Genomic DNA, 22525 nt, shown 5'->3' on the forward strand with positions numbered 1-22525 from the left:
CAGAAAGTCACACAGCTAGGAAGTGGTTAAGCCAGGATATAACTTATCTAAATTGGACAACTCACTAAAAGCAGAGCTGTCATTAAATACAATGCCTGTTTATATTTTTTTGGGAAAAAATCCACCATTGTTTAATTATGGAACCACAGCAATATACCGTATATTAGAATTCCCCAGCTTTCACCTGGAAAGGGATCATCGCATCACATTGCCTGTTTGCTACCCCCATCCCATGATAAGCTCCTGCAGGCATGAATGCTCTTCTCTTCTGTAGCCCATTGCCCAGCAAAATGAGCATGTGCCCAACTAAAGCCAGAACGCAGAGGAGGAGTTGAAGGCTGCAACAGGGTTTAACTGTAAGCCCACCTTCACCCCCATGGCATCACTTAGTACCCCTTCCTCTTTCTATCTAGGTATCTGGACTTACCACTTAGGAGTGGCCTCGCCAATATTTCAAGTCCTTGTGGGGCTTCACATCAACCCTGCCCCCCACTCTCATTTCCAAATAGGCCACAGGACAGGGTAGATGATCCAAGCTGGGAAAATCATAGTGTTTCCACTGCCGAAGCACAATGACTTATTCCAGAATGGGAACCTGTCCCAAGCCAAGTGGAGCAAGGACAGAAAAACTGCTCATGCTTTTTTAAATTGCTCATTCTCTGACTGATTATAGGCACTGGACAGCCAAAGGAGGGTCTTCTGCAGGGGAGTAACAGGGTCATATATGCATCTTAGAAAGATGATTCCAGTAATAACCAAGGAACAAGACACCAAGGGAATAAGACACACAGTGGGAAGACCAGCAATGGGCCTACAATAATAGTCCTGACAAGAGAGGAAGGCTGAAACCAAGACAATGGTAACAGGAATAGAGAAAAGTTAACACTTTGAAATTGCTTTCTACCTTGCTGGAAATTGCTGGAAGCAATTTCCTTTCCTAAAAGGAAAAACCTGTTTTCTTTGAACCCCACAGGTAGAGATGAGCATTGTGAACACCTGATTCATGTAGGAAGTACTTAACTGAGTTCCTAGAAAGCAGTAAGATGAAGAGGTTATGAGCATAAAGTCTGAGTCTTGCTGCTTGAGTTCAAATCCCGGTGTTATGTCACTTACTGGCAGCGTGACCTTGGATGAATTACTTAACCCTTGTGCCTCAATTTCCTCATCTAAAAGATCAGGATAGAGGCGCCTGGGTGGCTCAGTCGGTTAAGCGGCCGACTTCAGCTCAGTTCACGATCTCGCAGTCCGTGAGTTCGAGCCCCGTGTCGGGCTCTGGGCTCATGGCTCAGAGCCTGGAGCCTGCTTCCGATTCTGTGTCTCCCTCTCTCTCTGCCCCTCCCCCGTTCATGCTCTGTCTCTCTCTGTCTCAAAAATAAATAAACATTAAAAAAAATTTTAAAAGATCAGGATAGTAATAGAACCTACCTTATAGGGTTGCTGGTGTGCAGAAAAGGAAACCCTTGAACTGGCTGATAAAAGGCTAGTAGTGGGGCATCTGGGTGGCTCAGTCAGTTAAGCATCCAACTCTTGATTTCAGCTCAGGTCATGATCGCATGGTTCGTGAGCTCGAGCCCCACTGTCAATGCAGAGCCTGCTTGGGATTCTCTGTCTCCCTCTCTCTCTGCCCCTCCTCCCCTCTCAAAAATAAATAAATATTTTTTAAAAAGTTCTTATTGATCGTCCAACCAAAGATTTTAATATGTGCACATTCCCTGGTTTTCAAGGATATGAGTTCTAAGATCAACAGAAAAGATTGCCCAACCAATTATAGTTATCATACTAGTCACTATGATAATTATATAGTATACATTATCTTTAATGTTCACCACGATTGATAGTCAAGGATTCCCTTCTTAAGAATGAAAATACTGAAGGAGCACCTGGGTGGCTCAGTTGGTAAGCGTCTGCCTTTTGATTTTGGCTCAGGTCATGATCTCACAGTTTGTGAAATCCAGCCCCACGTTGGGCTTCATACTGACAGCGTGGAGCCTGCTTGGGATTGTCTCCCTCTGTCTCTCTCTGTCCCTCCCCAGCTTGTACTTTCCCTCTCTCTCAAAATAAATAAACTTAAGAAAAAAAAAAAGAATGAAAATACTAAAGGTCAGTGCTGTGACACAGCAAGGGTATAAACCAAGGTCTGCCTGATTTAGTGTAAGTCAGTTTCCAGTGAATTTAATTAACATGAGTCAGTCATCAAGGGACTGATCATATATGGGCATATTTAAAGCATCTATTTTCTGGACCTGAAAAACAGAATAACAAATTTTAGAAGTGGTGACTCAACTAAGGAAAACATCCTTTTTTTTTTTTTTTTTTTTTTATAACATTCCTGCTAACCCGTAACACTAACTCTCTTTCACTTGGCTCAGTTCAGGCCCTAATCACTATTCATTTGTATCATTATAATGGATTATAAGGGGGTCTCCCAGCATCCACTCTGGCTCTGCTTCAAACCAGCTCTTCACACTGCTTGCCTAGGGTACAAACATGATGGTGTCCCTCCCATTTATAAAGCTTTTTTTTTTTTTAAGTTTATTTATTTTTTGAGAGAGAGAGTGCAGAGGAGGAGCAGAGAGAGAATCTCAAGCAGGCACTGCACTGTCAGCACAGAGCCCAATGTGGGGTTCGAACTCACAAACCTTGAGATCACAATCTGAGCTGAAATCGAGTTGGCCACTTAACTGACTGAGCCACCCAGGCGCCCCTACAAAGCTTTACTAGTGGGTCACCAAACCACAGCAGCATTTTCCAAACTTGTGTGGCCAAAGACTGTTTCAAACTAAAAGAACATCACTTGGCACTCACAATATCTACTGAGTTCTTGGACTGGAATAGAGAGGAAAACATGGCCTCAGTAACTGAGGCAAAAATAAATGAATGGGGCGCCTGGGTGGACCAGTTGGTTAAGCGTCCGACTTCGGCTCAGGTCATGATCTCACGGTTTGTGAGTTCGAGCCCCATGTCAGGCTCTGTGCCGACAGCTCAGAGCCTGGGTCCTGCTTCGGATTCTGTGTCTCCCTCTCTCTCTGCCCCTCCTAGCTTGTGCTGTGTGTCTCTCTCAAAAATATTTAAAAACAAACAAACAAACAAACTTTATGGTCAAATAAAAAACAAATTGGGACCCCTGGCTGGCTCAGTTGGTAGGGCACACAACTCTTGATTTCAGGGTCATGAGTTCAAGCCCTACAACTAGGCATGAGGTCTACTTCAAAAAAATAATAAATCAATTTAAAAAACATTAAAAATTAAGCCATTTTAATTTTCTTATAAACAAAATTTCACAAGTTATAAGAACACAAAACAAATGTCACAGACTAGCCATTGAATGGAAATCACATATCATGCTAGTTAGTAAATCTTAATCATGCAATGTAAGCTGTAGATTCCAAGTCACACATGTATGTGTTCATGATGTCCCAGTATTCTTAACTTTTATAATTATATAAATGTGTTTAGAATTTCTAGTTTTGTACTTTAAAAATACATTTTAGAATAAAAATTACTCAATTGTCACTTTTCTTTTTTTAAGTCCTATAACATCTATTACACGGGCATTCTCCCTCCAGCTTTAGCAGGTGGCAAGATAACCCAGGAGCTTGTTAAACTGCACAGTGTGTCACAACTTCCCTTTGGGTCATGTTGTTCAGTGAAGAGTACAGCAGTATACTTCCCTGTGTTTCAGAAAGAAGGGAAAAAGGTATGGAAGTTTCTCAAAAAATTCAAAATAAAAATACCATATGATCCAATAATTCCACTCCTGAGTGTTTACCAAAAAAAAAAAAAAAAAAAAAAAAAGGAAACACTAATTCAAAAAGATATATGTGGGGCACATGGGAGGCTCAGTCGGTTAAGCATCTGACTCAATCTCAGCTCAGGTCTTGATCTCAGGGTCATAAGTTCCAGCTCCATGATGGGCTCTATGCTAGATGTGAAGCCTACCTACCACCCCCTTCCCCCCCAAAAAAGATCTGTGCAATGCTATGTTTACTGCAAAATTATATACAATAGCCAAGATATAAAAGCAACCTAAGTGTCCATTAATAGATGAATGGATAAGGAAGATGTGGGGTGTGTGTATAAATATACATAATGGAATATTATGCAGCCATAAAAAGGATGAGATTGTGCCATTTGTAGCAATACAGATGGACCTAAACAATATTATGCTAAGCAAAATAAGTCAGATTTTTTTAAGTTTATTTATTTTGAGAGAGACAAAGACACCACAAGCTGGTGAGGGTCAGAGAGAGAGAGAGAGAGAGAGAGAGACAGAATCCCAAGCAGGCTCCACACTGCCAGCACAGAACCCAACACAGGGCTCAAACTCACAAAACTATGTGATCATGGCCTGAGCCAAAACCAAGAGACGGACGCTTAATCAACTGAGCCACCCAGGTGTCCCGCGAAATAAACCAGATTGATAAAGGTAAATGCCATATGATTTCATTCATATGTGGAATCCAAAAATACGAGTGAATAAACAAACAAAAAGCAAAACCAGACCTATAAATATAGAGAACAAACTGATGGTTGCCAGAGGGGAGGGAAGGGCAAAATGGGTGAAGGGATAGAGGCTTCCAGACATGGCATGACTAAGTCATGGGAATAAAGGGCATAGATAGCATAAGAAATATAGTCAATGATACTGTAATAGCATTTTATGGGGACAGATGGTAGCTTTACTTGTGAGCACAGCATAATACATAACCTTATGGAAGCACTGTTGCATACCTGAAACTAATGTAACACTGTATGCCAACTATACTCAAAGTAAAAAAAGAAAGAAAAAGAAGGAATCAAAATAGATCTATTTTCATATGTGCACATGTGTGTGCACGCACACACACACATTTTAATGGAACAATATATCATTAAAAAAATTAAATGTCAGTAGCTCTTAACTTTGGCTATCCATGAGAATCACCTGGAATCATATAAAAATTACTGATGCTTGGTCTCACTCTCCTTCAATTCCTCTCGCCAAATAATGAATTGATTGCACCCAAGCTTGAGGCACCCTGAATGGCTCAGGTTAAGTGTTCAGCTCTTGATTGAAGCTCAGGTCATGATCTCATGGTTTGTGAGACTGAGCCCCATATTGGGCTGACAGCACAGAGCCTGTTTGGGATTCTCTCACTCTAAACTCACTGCCGTCCCCCGCTCGCACATTTGCCTTCTCTCTCAAAATAAATAAACACCAAAAAAAACAAAAACAAAAACAAACAAAAAAACCTCCCAAGGTTGAAAACCATTACTACAGAGGAGGGAGGGAATCAAGTGGAGGCTTTAAGGGTAGAAGCCAGACTTCTCTGAATATACCTTTTTTTGTAGATTTAACTTTGAATTTGAAAAAGCAATCCCCAAAACATAAAGCAAACTGTGTATTGAATTGAGAGAAAAACCATAAAAATAACTATTTCAAGAGACTTGAACTGGATACCCTAGTGGGATATATCCTAAAGATAATAAGAACTCAAGAAAATCTTCAACAGTTTGTTTCAAACATCGTTACTTCCAGCCTTATGATTCTGAGACTGTTTCATGTGCATTATGGGATTAAGAAAATGAGTAATTATGTTACTGAACACGGGAATTTTCTGGCATTAGAGAAAGGATATACATTAGGTTAAGTAAAAGCAGTATAGTCCTGAATTTGAATTGGAAATATAACTAAACCCAGTAGCAATGAGTATCTCTACCATCCAGATTATGGTCTCCACCATTTTTGCCTAAAAGGAAACAAGGCTCCTTGAAGAAATTGCTGATTGCTGGTCTGGAGCTAAACATGTAACAAGACTGGGAAATTTTCTACCAGAAATCACAGATGCTATAAAAAACTGCTAAGATTGGGGCACCTGGGTGGCTCAGTTGGTTAAGCACCCGACTCCTGGTTTGGGCTCAGGTCATGATCTAGCAGTTCGTGAGTTTGAGCCCCACATTGGGCTCTGCGCTGGCAGCTTGGACCCTGCTTGGGATTCTCTCTCTCCCTCTCTCTCTGCCCCTCCTCTGCTTGTGTGCTAGTGCACACGTGCCCTCCCACCCCCCCAACCCCCAAAACAATTATACTTAAAGAGGTTTCCACTACACAAAAAATGGGATGAGCATCAAATAAGAACATATAGCAATGGACTAAAACACCAAATACAATTAAAATAATTGAGTTTATATGGTATTTTGTCAAAGACTTCATTGGTCATCTTTGGAGGATGCCAGAGAATCAATTTATTATTCTGAAAACAGGTAAATAGAAGAAAAGACTCTGCATTTATCCGGTCTTTCCTGAACAAACTATTCTGCAGAGTGATCAAAGTTAATGAGAGGAAGTTTTTCTTTACAGAAACATTCCAGTATGCAGTGAAGAAAGAATGACAGAATTAATGCCATCTGAAACTTGAGTGAATTAATGGATACAATCCAGGCAATGGTCAACATGCTTATCAGCATCATAAATGAGAGACCAGTTAGCCATATGTCCCTTCTTTTTTTTTTCTTTATTTTTTTTTAAAGTTTATGTATTTATGTTGAGAGAGACTAAGTAGAGTAGGGGTAGAGAGAGGGGGGAGAGAGAGAGAGAATCCCAAGCAGGCTCTGCACTGTCAGTGCAGAGGCTGATGCAGGGCTCGAACCCATAAACTGTAAGATCATGACCCAAGCCAAAAACAAAAGTCAAGAAACTTACCTGACTAAGCCACCCAGGCACCCTGCCTTATGTGCCTTCTAATGGAAAACACATCAGAAGCTATGAAATAGTTGGTGGAGGTGGTGGGAGGTAGCAGGTGGGGAACAAACCTGAATCTGATCAAGCCTACACAACAATGGCTCTCAAACTTTAGGGTACATCAAAATCATTATGAAGATCTTGTTAAAATACAGATTGCAGGCCCCCATTCTCAGGGTTTCTGATTCAACAGAGTAAGACCAAGAATCTGTATTTCTAACAAGTTTCCCAGTTGAAGCTGATGTTGCTGATCCTAGAACCTCACTTTTAGAACCACTGCTCTAGTACTAATTATGAATTTAGAGAAAAAAATGGGAGAGAGGAACTGTAATGCAAACATCATGGGGATGCAATCAGTAAACACCAGACTGAAAAATATCTACAAAATAAACTTCCTTGTACAAATAAGCTTCAAAAGAAAAAAAAAAAAAAAAGAGAGTGAGAATGGGGGAGTGGAGAAAGAGAGATCCTATAGTTTAAAAGAGACTTAAGAGATAATGCAGCCAAATGTAACCTATGGACCTCATTTGGAGACTTTAGTTTGAATGCAGATTGACTATTTGATACTAAGGAAATATTGTTCATTATTTTAGAGGTAATAAAAATTTTATGGGTATATTTTTAAAACTAGTCCTTAAAGATATAAGGTTAAATATTTATGGATACGATTATTCCTATAATTTTATTTAATTATCTGGGAGGAAGGTGGTTTGAGTAGGAATGACTCAAAACTGGTGCAAGCTCACACCAGATCAGGAGAACTGCTTCCAAGAATCTTTCCTCAGCTAGGGGCTCCTGAGTGGCTCAGCTGGTTAAGCGTCCAGCTTCAGCTCAGGTCATAATTTCACGGTTCGTGAGTTTGAGCCCTGCATCGGGCTCTGTGCTGACAGCTCAGAGCCTGGAGCCTGCTTTGGATTCTGTGTCTCCCTCTCTCTCTGCCCCTCCCCTCCTTGCACTCTGCCTCTCTCTGTCTCTCAAAAATAAATAAACATTTAAAAATTTGAAAAAAAAAAAAAAAAAGAAAGAAAGAAGGAAAAAAGAATCTTTCCCCAACTCTTTGTTCAATGAAATTGTGTCGGGAGCTTGAAATTGGCACGGTAAATACGTGGGTAAATATTCCCCGAGGGAAACTAGCAAGCATTATAAATCAGAGCTGGTTGCCATGGTATCAGTACCATGAAGTTGGGTGATGAGTAGATGGGTTTATTACACTATTCTTCTTGCTATTGTCAATTATTAACATTTTCCATCATAAAAAAAAAAAAAAAAAGAAAATCAGCAGTTCTGTGGGCAGGGTGATTCTGATACAGATGGTTCACTTACACAGTTTACAAAACACTGCCCTAACACATTCAGCCACTAAACACAGTCACTTATTCTGAAATAACCATTGCCAAACACAACCCCTGCCCCACGTATACTAGTAGATGTGATATCTCTCTGCTCCTAAAGTGCCTACTGACTAAAAAGATCCATCTTTAACCCAATGCCATTGTCCAAGACTCAAAGAAGACAGCTCCATTTCAAGGGCTGAGCACTCCTTCTCTATCATAACACACAAAAACCCCATATGTCTACTACATCACACTAAAATCTCCTAAGAGTGGAGACAGGGACTTCCCTGCCACCTTTTGTCTAGCACAACCTTGGCACACATAGACACTAAATATAAATGGACTGAATGAATTATTCCTATCATCCAGGCTGAAAAGGACTAAAAGCCAAATCTCCTTTCTGATGTATATATCCTCGCACCAACTCACATATGGCCACCAATTTAAGTAGAATTGTAAAAGGAATATAAAACTATTCTGACACCAATTGGTGGATTTCAATACAATTCTGATGTTAACCACCCAGAGTAGCATCATAATCCACAGTTAAAGAACATGGTCCCTAACAAGACTGCCCCTGCCTCAGATGCAACTACACTTTGGGAGTCGCCAGGCCAATCATATTTCTGACCTACTGGCTACAAATTCAGAGGTTCCCACAACTCAGGTATGATTTGTTAGAACAACTCACAGGACCCCAGAAAGCACTATACTTACAATTTTATTATAAAGGATACAAATCAGGGCTAGCCAAATGAAGAAACATACAGGATAAGATCTGGAAGAGTCCTGAACACAAAGTTTTCCATGCCCTCTGGAATCAGGGCACATCACCCTCCTAGAATATAAACGTGTTCACCAAAAAGGAAGCTCCACTAAGCTTTAGAGTTCAAAGGTTTTTTTCAGGGTTTTATTCCATATTCATGATTGAATCCTGGGCCACATGATTTTAAACTCAATCCCCAGCCCCACTTTTCCCCAGAGGTCAGACTGGCTCAAAGTCCCAATCCTCTAACTATATGGCTGGTCCTTCTGGTAACCAGGCCCCATTCTGAATTATCGCATTAACATTAACTCAACTGTGATCCAAGGGACTCATGAATAAGAAAGACACTCCATCCCTTGGGAAAGTCTAAGAATTTTGGAAGGCACAAAGACCGAGCACATTCTTTATTATACAACAAAAACAAACTGCTAAAATTCTCTCGCCAAGTTACAAAAATAGACAAATGTAAAGATATCTAAGACCACAGATGCTCACTCATTTTAGGAGCATTAATCCCATTCTCATTTATTAGCCTTTCAGATACCACTCATCTAGTAGACTACACACCATTAAAAAAAATTTTTTATACATTAAATTTAACTACATTCCAAGAGTTATCTAGTGATTGCAACAAAACTCTGTAACATCACCAACCAGATTGGGCTTCTCTTTCTCTTTTGTGTAGTTGAGAGTTGGCCTGGTAATGGCAAGACAAATCACCTCCTTGTTAATAATAATGGAATCACCAAACAAAAGAGCCTCAATAATTTTTCCCAAAGGAGCCATCAAGACTATGGCAAAAGGTGACAAGTATGCCTATTTATGGTATGAAACAAATCTTCCTCTAATAATAATTTTACTTTTCTTTAAAAATACTGGATGTCTTGGGGCACCTGGGTGGATTAGTCGGTTAAGCGTCCGATTTCGGCTCAGATCATGATCGTGCAGTTCGTGAGTTCGAGCCCCGCATCGGGCTTTGTGCTGACAGCTCAGAGCCTGGAGACTGCTTGGGATTCTGTGTCTGTGTCTCCCTCTCTCTCTGCCCCTCACCAGCTCATGCTCATGCACTCTCTCTCTCTCTCTCTCTCAAAGATAAACATTAAAAAAGATTTTTTAATAAAAATAAAAATACTGATGTCTCAAAAAACGGAAATGCTTTAATTGTAACATTGCAAACTGAACAGTAATTCTCCAGCCACTGGCTTAGCCAAAAACTTTTTGTCCAAATTTCAACATCATTAATCATTGTCTTCACACATAGTATCTTGTGGGGGTATCACATCTTAAAACTCTTTCTAACAACCTCCCAGGCAGGTATTAGGACTTGGACTGAGAAAAACTCAAGGCATCTATTTTTTTATTTTAATTCATTTAAGTGGAACCTTAAATGCAAAATAAATAATAGAAGTTAAAAGTTTTAGTTACTGGGCTGTGAACACTCCCCCCCCTTTTTTTTTTAACTCCAAAGAATCATAAACTAAGTTTTACACCTAAGAGGAAAAATGACATGAGAAAAACTTATTTTGAAGATACGATATACAAGAACAGTCCTAGCCGACCACATATTTCTAGAGACAAAATAGCTGTGCCAACACCTATTTTAGTCTGGAGCCACATCATCCAAAATTATTACAAAAAGATTTAATGAGCAAAATGTTTCCCCTATTATTTCCCTCAAGTTGCTTTTTATTTGAAGGGGAAGCCTTGATCCATTTTTACTGAGGAAACATTTAATCTTGAAATAATATCTCATCCTTCACCAGAACTGTAAACTAAAGCTATTCTGTGCTACAGGTGATGAAAACAAGCTCCTCACAGTCTCCAGAATGGGCACATATGCCCAACCTGTCCTTACCTACATATTACACACTGGTGTCCTCAAATGCATTTGGTTCTTCCAATGAGGACATTTCAAAGCTGCCCGTAGATTACTAAAAATGCTTTAAAGCTGAGGTTTTTTAATTTAATGTTTATTTATTTATTTTTGAGAGAGAGAGGGAGAGAGAGAGAGCGCGCGCGTAAGGGCAGAGAGAGAGGAGACACAGAATCCAAAGCAGGCTACAGGCTCCGAGCTGTCAGCACTGAGTGCCACATGGGGCTCGAACTCACGAACCATGAGATCATGACCTGAGTCGAAGTCGGACGCATAACCGACTGAGCCACCCAGGCTCAGTTTTTTGTATTAATGCTAGCGTAAATCTTTTGTGTTCTGTGAATAAGTGTCCTCTAATTATTTTTTTAATAATCCTATTTCCTTAGTAAGGGCCACCATGCAAAAAGAGGTTGCTTTTTCTCTTGTACGGTATTTGAAAATTATTTCTTCCACACCTTTCTCATAGCTGCTTTCAAAAAGAGCAGTAGGGTTCTCAGTTTGACTAAAAGCTTGGAAGAAAAAAGAAGGCCACACATCTTTTAGACGCACAAATGAAGTGGGTTCCTAAGGAGCAGTAACCCCACATTCTCACACCCAGGAAGCTGCTGAGTGCCACGCCCCACCCTCACCTGCCTCACAGGGAATACAGGCCACAGGAGCCTCACCAGAGTCACAGATATGTTCATTACCATGTGATAAAAACAGGACTTAACGTATCTCTCAAAGAGGAAAACTAGGCAGAGGAGCAGTGTGTGATTCATAGTACTGTGTAGCTCACTTCTCTAACTGGAGACTATTCTATTCTTTTCTATAATAAAAACAGTGTGTGAGCAGATCACTGAGGGACATCATTCTTTTTCTAAAACTGACAATATTTTAACAGTAAGTATTAGAAGCAGGGCTTAAAAAAAAAGCACTTAAAATTCAGTATTCTCAAGTATCTCCATTAAAAAAACTAATCCAAGGATAATTCAATCACCTCACTGTGGATTTAAAATATCTGGCTATTTCCAGAAACCACAATGTGAAAGTTAGTGATTTCCTCATTATCATAATTGCTTCCTAAGTATTTTCATTATAATAGTGACCTTTTAGTTTCTTTCATTTTTTTAACAGAGTAAGAAGTTTATAAGAGCAACATATGGAAAATTCCCAATAGCTCATCATTTCTCATCAGATAGTGAAAAGTTGTGAGACTTGAAAGAAGTTCAAAGGGCGCCTAGGTGGCTCAGTTGGTTAAGCGTCCAACTTCGACTCAAGTCATGATCTCACGGCTTGTGGGTTCCAGCCACGCAACAGGCTCTGTGCTGACGGCTCGGAGGCTGGAGCCTGCTTTGGATTCTGTGTCTCCCTCTTTCTTTGCCCCTTCTCCACTCATGCTCTGTCTCTCCCTGTCTAAAAGTAAATAAACATTAAAAAAAAAAAAATTTACGGGGCTCCTGGGTGGCTCAGTCAGTTGAGCGTTCAACTTCAGCTCAGGTCATGATTTCGCGGTTGTCTAGTTCAAGTCCTGCATCGGGCTCTGTGCTGACAGCTCAGAACCTGGAGCCTGCTTCAGATTCTCCCTCTCTCCCTCTCTCTCTGCCCCTCCCCTGCTCGCACTCTGTCTCTCTCTCCCTCAAAATAAATAAACATTAAATTTTTTTTTTTTTTTTAATTTATAAGGGCACCTGGGTGGCTCAGTCAGTTAAGTGTCTGACTTCAGCTCAGGTCATGATCTCATGGTTCGTGAGTTGGAGCCCCACGTTGGGCTCTGTGCTGACATCTCAGAGCCTGGAGCCTGCTTTGGATTCTATGTCTCTCTGCCTCTCTCCCGCTGGCACTCTGTCTCTCTTTCAAAGAGTAAATAAACATTAAAATTTTTTTTTAATTTTATTAAAAAAACCCAAAAAGAACGAAGTTCCAATAAGCTGTCTTTTCATTAATTTCTAGTTAAAAGATTTTGTATGAAGAAGTTGTTATTTTTTAAAAAGAACCTTCCCCCAAATAAAGTCTACATTATAGCAATCTTAAAAAAAAAAAAAAAAAAATGCAGAAGCACCTGGGTAGTTAACTGACCTCGGTCAGTTAAGCGTCCAGCTCTTGATTTTGGCTCAGGTCATGATCTCACGGTTCTTGAGTTTGAGCCCCACATCAGGCTCTGTACTGGAAGTGCAGCACCTGCTTGGGATCCTTCTACCTCTCTTTCTCTCTGCCCCTCCCCTGCTCACTCTCGTGCACGAGCGGTACAAGCTCTCTCAAAATATATAAACATTTTTTTAAAAATGCATTTATTTCTCTTTCATGGATCCATGGTATTAAAAATAGCCAACAGACAGATAAGCTTAGAAAAATCAATAACAACACGTTTCAAGAGATAATTTTCCCTTCTTAAACATTCACCTCTATGAGATTCAACTAGTAAAAGACAAGGCCTTTAAGTAAAACCTTAAATTATCTTTTAAAATAAAGGCAAATAACATTCCTTTCCACTCTCTGAAAAGATGTCCCCACTTTCTTTCTGTTCTCACCCACCCAGCCTTAAGGCCTTCTTGCATCAGCTGCCTTCACTGGCTCCTTTCCTCTGACAGGAACGTGCTAGGGGGGACTATGTCTTACCAATAACAAAAACCTTCCTTCACACCCACCTCTCTTTCAAGTTATCACTGGTTTTTTCTTCACTTCTTCAAAATGGACTCCCCATTCCTTATGTGCACCTTCTGCAGCCATCTGCTGTCACACACACTCCCAGTGCTGCTGCCACCAGACCTCTTCCACCACAACTCCACTTGGAGCCTCTATCCCTGTGCAGTGTATGCAGTTTTTTGTTCTTTTTTGTAACGCAAGCGACTGACTTAAACAATGATTAGGCATTCACTTCAAAGAGGCATCTACTTCTAGAGGGCTATCTTGAATAAACACATTGCCAGCCACTTAATTAGATAAAAAGCCAGGCTGCCTTCCCTCACTGAGCCTCCTTTGTTTTAGAGATCTTGGTTGATTCTGATAAATGATTTGGAACACTTGTTTTTTCTCCTATGTTTTAAATTCCCCAATAAAGAGTGAGCCGGAAAACCCTAGGCCCCTACCCTCAACTCCCAATATAAAAGCAGAACCCTGGGCCTGTGTGTGCTCCTGCTCTCACTCCCAGGCATGTGCACTCTCCCCCCACCCCTCCCCGGCTAACCACCCTCAACGTCCTCGCTGTGTGGCTCCACGTGTGCTGTGTAATTTCCACATCCTGTAAATAATAAACCTTAATTTCTTCAAAGTTTCCTGATGGTTATTGCTGAAGGGTGTCTTGCAATTATAATAAGCACAAGGGCCAGTCCAACCACAGCACAGGCTGTGACCAGCACATAACACCCTGAGAATTACAGCTGAGCGCAACCACTTCAACACCAGCCTTACCTCTGCTGACCTCTCCATTGCTTCCAACACCACCGACTGACCAGTCCCTTCTGCTGCTCCCATATCTGTGCTCCCCCAGTGTACTCTATGATGCCAGTCTCCAAAATCAGCTGTCAGAAACTCACTCACTAAGTATCCATTATGGACCAAGTGTAAGCTAAGCACTGGAGACAAAGAATAAGACAGCTTCCCATCCTCAAGGAGCTTCTGTTCTACTGATAGAGAAACAACAAAAAGCAAAGGAGAATTCTAGATCATTACTAGAGTTCTAATGTAACTACCTGGGGTGCTATTAATCTCAACAACAAAAGGACCCACTCTAAGCAGGACAATTTGAAAAGCCTCTCTGAAGCTGAATCCTAAGAGAAGAGGAGCCAGCTTGTCAGAGCCAGGAAAGAAAGATTCAGGAAGGGCCTGCAGCAATCATACAGTAATTAGGGAGAGTGAGGCAAATGTAGAAATAAGCTTAGCAAGCAAGGATGGGTAGGGCTAGAGAGAAAAGGTAGAGAGAAAGACTGGGACAAAATCCTGCAGGATTGTGTAGACCAGGGAAGATATGCAGATTTCATTCCATTTGCAATGAGGGGATTTAAACTGAAGAATGATATGATCTGATCTCCATTAAAAAAAAGTATCTGGCTACTAGCTGGAAAATGGACTAGAGAGGACAAGGTGCTCTTTTGGGGTAGGGATCCATAAAAAGCAGACTGGGTATGACACTCAAAGCATAGCAACAAAGGAAAAAAAATAGACAAATTGAACTTCATCAGAATTTAAAACTTGTGTTCTTCAAGAATGTAAAAAGACAACTCACAAAATAGGGAAAAACATTTGCAAATTACATATTGGGTAAGACACTGGTATCTGAAATATGTAAAAAACTCGTACATCTCAACAACAAAGACAACCCAATTTAAAAATGGACAAAGGAGCTGAATAGACATTTTTCCAAAGAAAATATACAAATGGACAAGCACATAAAAGATGTTCAACATTTTTAGTCATTAGGGAAATCCAAATGAAAACCATAAGATACATTTCACACCCACTAGGATGACAATAATCAAAAAGACAAGTGTGGCAATGACATGGAGAAATTGAAATCCAAGTACACTGGTAAGAAGGTAAAATGGTTAAGCCACTGTAGAAGAGAGTTTGGCATCTCCTCCAAAAGCTAAACACAGATTGTTATATGAGCCCACAATTCCACTCATGGGTGTATACCCAAAAGAACTAAAAACAGGTACTCAAACAAGGAAATGCACAGGTATGCAATAGCAGCACTATTCACAATAGCCAAATGGTAGAAAATGCCCAAATGTCCATCAACCGATTAACAGATAAACGAATTACAGTACATACATATAATGGAATACTATTCAGCAATAAAAAAAGAATGAAGTATTGATTGATACAGGCTACAATACAGATGAAGCTTGAAAACACAATGCCAAGAGGAAGGGGCAGACACGAAAGATCACATATTGTATGACTCCATTTATATGAAATGTCCAAAACAGGCAAACCTACAGAAACAGAATGCAGACTGGTGGCTGTCAGGGGTGGGAGGAGGCAGGAGGAGGAAATGGGTACAAACTGTTTAATGGAGGATTATCACTTACTTGGGAGTGATAGAAATGTTTCAGAACAAGACAGAGATGGTTATTACACAATATAGTTAAGTGTATTTAATGCTAATGAATTGTTCACTGTAAATTGATGAACTTTGGGGCATTTGGGTGGCTCAGGTGGTTAATCATCTGGTTCTTGATTTCAGCTCAGGTCATAATCTCCTAGTTTGTAAGAGTGAGCCCCGCATTGGGCTCTGTGCTGACAGCTCAGAGCCTACTTGGGATTCTCTCTCTCTCCTTCTCTGCCCCTCTCCTACTCGTCCTCTCTCTCTCTCTCTTTCAGAATAAATAAACATTTAAAAATAAATAAATAAGGGGGCCACCTGGATGACTCAGTCAGTTGAGTGTCTTGACTTCGGCTCAGGTCATGATCTTGCGGTTCTGAGTTCAAGCCCCGTATCAGGCTCACTGCTGTTCGCCTGTCAGCACAGAGCCCACTTTGGATCCTCTGCCCCCCTCTCTCTGCCCCTCCCTGCTTGCGCTCCCCCAAAACTAAATAAATATTTAAAAAATAAATAAATGATGAATTTTATGTTACATGAATTTCACTCAAATTATTTTAATTATTTTTTTAATCTTTATTTATTTTGAGAGAGAGACAGAGTGTGAGCAGGGGAGGAGCTGAGGGGAGGGAGACACAGAATCAGAAGCAGGCTCCAGGCCCTGAGCTGTCAGCGCAGAGCCCCACGCAAGGCTCGAACTCACGAACCATGAGGTCATGACCTGAGCCAAAGTCGGATACTCAACCCACTGAGCCACCCAGGAGCCCCTCAAATTATTTTTTTAAAAAGACAATAATGGGGCCCCTGGGTGGCTCAGTTTGTGAGTTCCAGCCCTGCATCAGGTTCTGTGCTGACAGCTCAGAGCCTGGAGCCTGCTTTGGATTCTGTGTCTCCCTTTCTCTCTGCCCCTCTCCCGCTCGTGCTCATTCACTCTCTCTCTCTCTCTTTCAAAAATAAACATTTAAAAACTTATAAACAAATAAACAAACAAACAAATAAATAAATAAATAAGAGGATGTGGAGAAACTACATCCACATGAGGGTCTCATTCTCACCCTGACTAAATCTTGTCTTAAATCTTGGCATTTACCCATACTTTTTAAACACAGAATGTTAGGGGTGCCTGAGTGGCTCAGTCACTAAGCATCAACTTCGGCTTAGGTCACGAGTCCCACATCGGGTGAGCATGAGCCCCACTTTGGATGAGCACAGCCCCACTTCGGGTGATGAGCACAAAACACGAGCCCCAGGTGAGCCCTGCTTCTCTCTCTCTCTCCCTCTCTGCCCCTGGTGGGATTCTCCTTCTCTCCCTCTCTCACTTGTGCCCTCTCTCTCAAAAAACAAACGAAAAACCAGAATGTCTGTCAGAGGTCCCAGGATCAGTGTGGATGAGGGAGCATTTGATGAGGCAGGCTGAGGGCAAAACACAAGCTAGCACCACCCCCCTCCCAGGTGGGACAGGTGTCATATTCTTTGGACACTCCCAGCTACCCCAAAACAAGAAAGGACAAAAAACAAATGGTTAAACTGATAAGGGACTCCACCAGTTTACCCAAAAAAGGCAATCCCATCAACAGCCTAAAGTCCAGGAACTCCCTACTGTCTTAATGTCAATGCTTTGCTAGAGGGAAAAACAACCTTAACTTGACAATAGCTGAGCCTGGATCCAGTAAGTCTTTGGCATGTGAAAGTCTCTTTGGAAACTCCCTCTTGACTTAATCTCCCCAGACTCCATAAAACAGTCACCACCACCCCCCACTTACAGTGCAGCTCTTCCTGCCCATGGTCCTGTCCCCATGCTTTAATAAGATTACCTTTTGGCACCAAAGATGTCTTTGAAAATTCTTTCTTGGCAGTCTGCTCCAGACCCCATGAACCCCATCATCACCTCCAAAACTTCATCACCGTCATGGCCTTATTCTCTTCAAACTGGATAGGACAGCCTCATCCACTCCCATATCACACTGATGGCTCCTCACACCTCTCATCTAGCCTTGACCTGTCTTCCAGTTCCAGGCCTGTGATTACCATGGCCTGCTGGCTATTTCTTTTCTTTTTTTTTTTAAGTTTATTCATTTATTTTAAGAGAGAGCACGAGTGGGGTAGCAGCAGAGAGAGAGGGAGAGAATTCCAAGCAGGCTCCACACTGTCAGTGAAGAGCCCGATGGGCGCTCCAACTCACAAACTGAAGATCATGATCTGAGCCAAGATCAAGAGTCGATGCTCAACTGACTGAGCCACCCAGGGATTCAGGCCTGCTGGCTATTTCTACCAGGCCATCCTGTAAGCCTTTCAAATTCATGCAATAGGTCCAACTCTGTCTTCCCCTTGAGAGGAAAGGAAGGAAGAGGACAGGAGAGAGAAGAGGGGAGGGAGAAAGATTAATTTTGAAATTTTCCAGTGTGATACTGTGATATAATATTTACTTGGTCTTTGGCCCTGGTTCCTTGCACAGAGCCCCTAAAACCCTTGGAATTTCCTAAGTGATTGAGAGGAATGTCTTTTGTTATTCATAATAAGGCCCTTTCAACCACACCTAAGCTTATGCTAATGAGATGACTAGTTACTAGAGGAACCAACCAGGTGATTGGAACTTTCAGTCCCTAGACCAAGAGGGAGGGGAGAAGGGCTTTGAATTGAGCTCATCACCAATGACCAACGATTTAATCAACCATGCCTACATAAAAGAACTTCCAGAAAACCTAAATAAATGGGTTCAGAGCTTCCAGGTTGAACACACTGAGGTGCTGGAAGGGTGGTATGCTCAGAGAGGGCACAGAAGCTCTGTGCCCCTTCCCATATACCCTGCCTTATGTATCTCTTCCATTTGGTTGTTCCTGACTTGTATCCTTTATAATAAACTGGTAACAGTAAGTAAAGCATTTTCCTAAGTTGTGTGAGCCAATCTAGCAAATTATCAAACTCCAGGAGGGGGTTATGGAAACCCCTAAATTTATAGATGGTCTGTTAGAAATATAGGAGGCCAGGACTTGTGATTAGCATCTGAAGTAGGGAGGCCATCTTGTGGGACTGAGCCTTTAACTTGTGAGGTCTGCACTAACTCCAGGTAGTGTCAGAAGTGCTTTAAGAACAGAAACAACAGCTTTTCTTTATCTAGTATCTTTATTAACAGCACCATCCCTCTGGTATTCCAAAGTAATACCAGGTTCACCCCAGATATGGTGTGAGGAGGAGTAAATCTTGACTCTCCTCTCTCTCTCACCTTCCAAAAGCTATGAGTCAGGGCACCTGGCTGGCTCAGTCAGTAGAGCAGAGTGTGTGACCCTTGATCTTGGGGTCCTGAGTTTGAGCTCCACATTGGGGGTAGAGATTACTTAAATTAAATTAAAAAAAAAAAAAAAAAAAAAAAACTAAAACAAAAGCAAGGAGTAATTCTTACCAATTCAGTTAAAGTATCTGAAGTATACAGCCCTACATGAAACGTGAGCAAACATTAGATGAAGATGAACATTCAACCTTCCTACAATGAATAAAACTGAAATTAAAACATTGAGAAAAAATTTCCCCAAATTAGTACTTTTTAAAGAATTTTAATACCTTGTGCTATCAATGGCACAGCAAATTTGGTATTCACATATGTTGCTGATGACTGTGTATACTGATCGGAACAATCCTTCTGAAAAGCATATGACTATACTTATTAAATGACCAAAAAAAGTACATTTTGACCTAATAATTATATTTCTATCAATCTGTTCTAGGGGAATAAGCCAAAAATTTTAAAAAGGCTTATGCAATCTTTGAGGAAGACATGGTCACAGCTGCAGTGGAGCTTGGGGTGCTGGCTCCTGCTCTTGACTCACTGCTGTTGGCTCTCCCAGAGGAACAATTCTGTCAGGAAGCTCAGCTGCAGCCCTGGCTCTTAAATATAACAGAATAATCACCCCAGGAACCAGAGGTAGTGATTCACCAAACTACAGTTACCCTAACCAGCCACAATGTAAAACCAATGTAAAAAAAAGTTATGTGTTGACTTGAAGCAAAAGAAAAGAACCTCAAAATGGATGGACCAGTTCAGATGCCTAACAAGACCCTGAGAATCACTACTTAGAAAACTCCTTGTGGTGATGGTAGTAAGACTTGGGATATTTTTCAGATGAGGATCCACAAGCAACTCACTGACCTGCACGGTCCTTCTGAGATTGTTAAACAGATTACTTCCATCTGAGCCAGGAACTGAGGATGAAGTCATCAATGCCAATGCTTAAATTAATTACTTTAATAAATTATCAAAACCCATATACATAAAAAAGTTCATGCAAACAAACATCTGGAGGCAACCTAAAAGGAGAATAATTAAGTAGAGTATAATATATTCACTTAATTTACAAAATGCAGCAAGAAATCATTAGGACAACAAAATACCAGCAAACTACATCCAGCAGTATATCAAAACGATTATACCTTAAAATGTGACCCAGTGGGATTTATCCCAAAAATGCAATGCAAGGGTGGTTCAACATACAAAAATCAATCAGTGTAGTATACCACATTAAAAGATGAAAGGAAAAAGCTACATCATCTCAACTGAAGCACAAAAAACATCTAACAAAATTCAATACCTTTTCATGATAAAATCACTCAACAACCAGGAATTAAAGGGAATTTCCTCAACATGGTGAACAGCATTTATTAAAAACAAAAACAAACAAACAAAAAAACACAACTAACATCTTACTCAATGGTAAAAGACTGAAAAATTTCCCGCTAAATCAGGAAGAAGACAAGGATGCCTTGTTGATTCACGTCTATTCAGCATAGTACTGAAAGTCCTAGCCAGAGCAATTAGGCAAGAAAAATAAATAAAAGGCAATCAAAATGAAAGGGAACAAAACTATTCACAGATTACATGACCTTGTATACAGAAAACTCTAAAAAATCCACAGGTTTCAGGGTACAAGACAACACACAAAAAAACAGCTGTAGCTGTATATACTAACAATCAACATTCTGATGATTAAATAAAAAAACAGGCCTCTTTTTAAAAAACGTTTATTTATTTTGCAAAAGGGGGTGGGGAGGGGCAGAGAGAGAGAGAGAGAGGGAATCCCAAGTAGGCTCCATGCTCAGCATGGAATCCAACATAGGGCTCAATCCCATGACCTTGGGATCATAACCTGAGCTAAAATCAAGAGCTGGATGCTTAACTGAACTTAGCCACCAGGTGCCCCAGAAAATAGGCTTTTTGGCAGAAATGGAAAAACTGATCACAAAATTCATATTGAATTGCCAGGAGCCTCAAAAACCTAAAATAATCTTTTTTTTTTTTTTTTTTTTAAGTAGGTTTCCACCCACCATGGAGCCCAACATGAGACTTTAACTCACAACTCGGAGACCAACACCTGAGCTAACATCAAGAGTTGGCACCAACTGAGCCACCCAGGTGCTCCCCCAAAACACTTTTACTTATTATTATTTTTTAATGTTTATTTTTTGAGAGAAAGAGGGAGACAGAGCATGAGCAGGGGAGGGTCAGAGAGAGAGGGAGACACAGAATCTGAAGCAGGCTCCAGGCTCTGAGCTGTCAGCACAGAGCCTGACATGGGACTTGAACTCACAGACCATGAGATCATGACATGAGCCAAAGTCGGATTTAGCTTAACCAACTGAGCCACCCAGAAGCCTCGTCAAAAACAACCTTTAAAAAGAAAAACAAAATAGTGGTGTTGGTTGCACAAAATAATGAATGTATTCAATGCCCCTGAATTTTATACTTTAAAATGGTAAAATAATAAATTTTATGTATAGTCTATCACAATAAAAAAAGTCATTATGACAACACAGTAGAGAAATTTTTAAATGCCTATAACCTTTTCTATTAAAAATAAAGAATAAGACAAGAAAGGGGTGCCTAGGTGGCTCAGTCAGTTAGGTGTCCGACTTCGGCTGAGGTCATGATCTCATGGTTTGTGAGTTTGGGCCCCTCATCAGGCTCTGTGCTTACAGTTCAGAGCCTGGAGTGTGCTTTGGATTCCGTGTTGCCCCTCTCTCTGTCCCTGTGCCCTCCCCCCACCCCCACCTCCTACCCTCCACCACCCCCACACCCCCGCTCAAAAAAAAAAAAGCATAAATAGGTATGTGTATGAGCAGAAAAGTTTTGATTTTGAAGATCCAGGTTCAAGGCAGTAAAAATGCTCAGGAAAAGAATTGTTCACTGAGGCAAAAAAGTTAACAAACTAAATTCTGGAGATCATAAGCCATCATTTAAAGGGCAGAGAGGCCAAGTGGTGGACGGAGAGCCGGGTGAATGAAGACACAGCTGCCAAGAGGAAGAGAATTTCAAGAGAAGGTGGTTCAACAGTGTCAAAATCTTGCTGAGAGATCCAGATATGTGAACTGCGGGAATATTATTATTAAGCAATTCCAAAAAAGTTCTGCTAATGTTGTTTGGACCAACTCCTATGTTATGTGGTCTATGCTGTACAGTAAAAATGCTGGGGAAAAATCCTAAAAAATCCACTAAAAAAACTACTAGAACTAGTAAACAAGCCCAGCAAGGTTGCAAGAAACAAAGTCACTATTTTTAAAAATTAACTATTTGTACACACTTGCAATGAGCAATGTGAAAATGAAATTTAGAAAACAATTCCATTTACAATAACATCAAAAGGAATGAATTACTTAGGAATAAATTTAACAAAAGAAGTGCAAAACCTATACTCTGAAAACTACAAAATATTGTTATCTTTAAAAATTAAAGAGGGTCTAAACAAATGGAAAGACATCCCATATTCATAGATTTAGATGACCTAATAATGTTAAGATGGCAATACTTTCCAAATTAATCTAC

The 22525-nt window shown here is 40.6% G+C and overlaps 1 protein-coding gene and 1 pseudogene across 1 annotated transcript in view; one reads left to right on the forward strand and one right to left on the reverse strand.

The window, feature by feature from the left end:
* The window catches only part of PRKAR2A (protein kinase cAMP-dependent type II regulatory subunit alpha), a 111667-nt gene that overhangs the window by 83385 nt on the left and 5757 nt on the right, over nucleotides 1-22525 (reverse strand). The gene's annotated exons all lie outside the window — the stretch shown is intronic.
* On the forward strand, nucleotides 19619-19943 carry LOC128775525 (40S ribosomal protein S20-like; annotated as a pseudogene).

Source organism: Panthera pardus, unplaced genomic scaffold, assembly GCF_024362965.1.
Source record: "Panthera pardus isolate Hobbes unplaced genomic scaffold, ASM2436296v1 HiC_scaffold_8, whole genome shotgun sequence".
In the NCBI taxonomy this organism is placed as follows: Eukaryota; Metazoa; Chordata; class Mammalia; order Carnivora; family Felidae; genus Panthera; species Panthera pardus.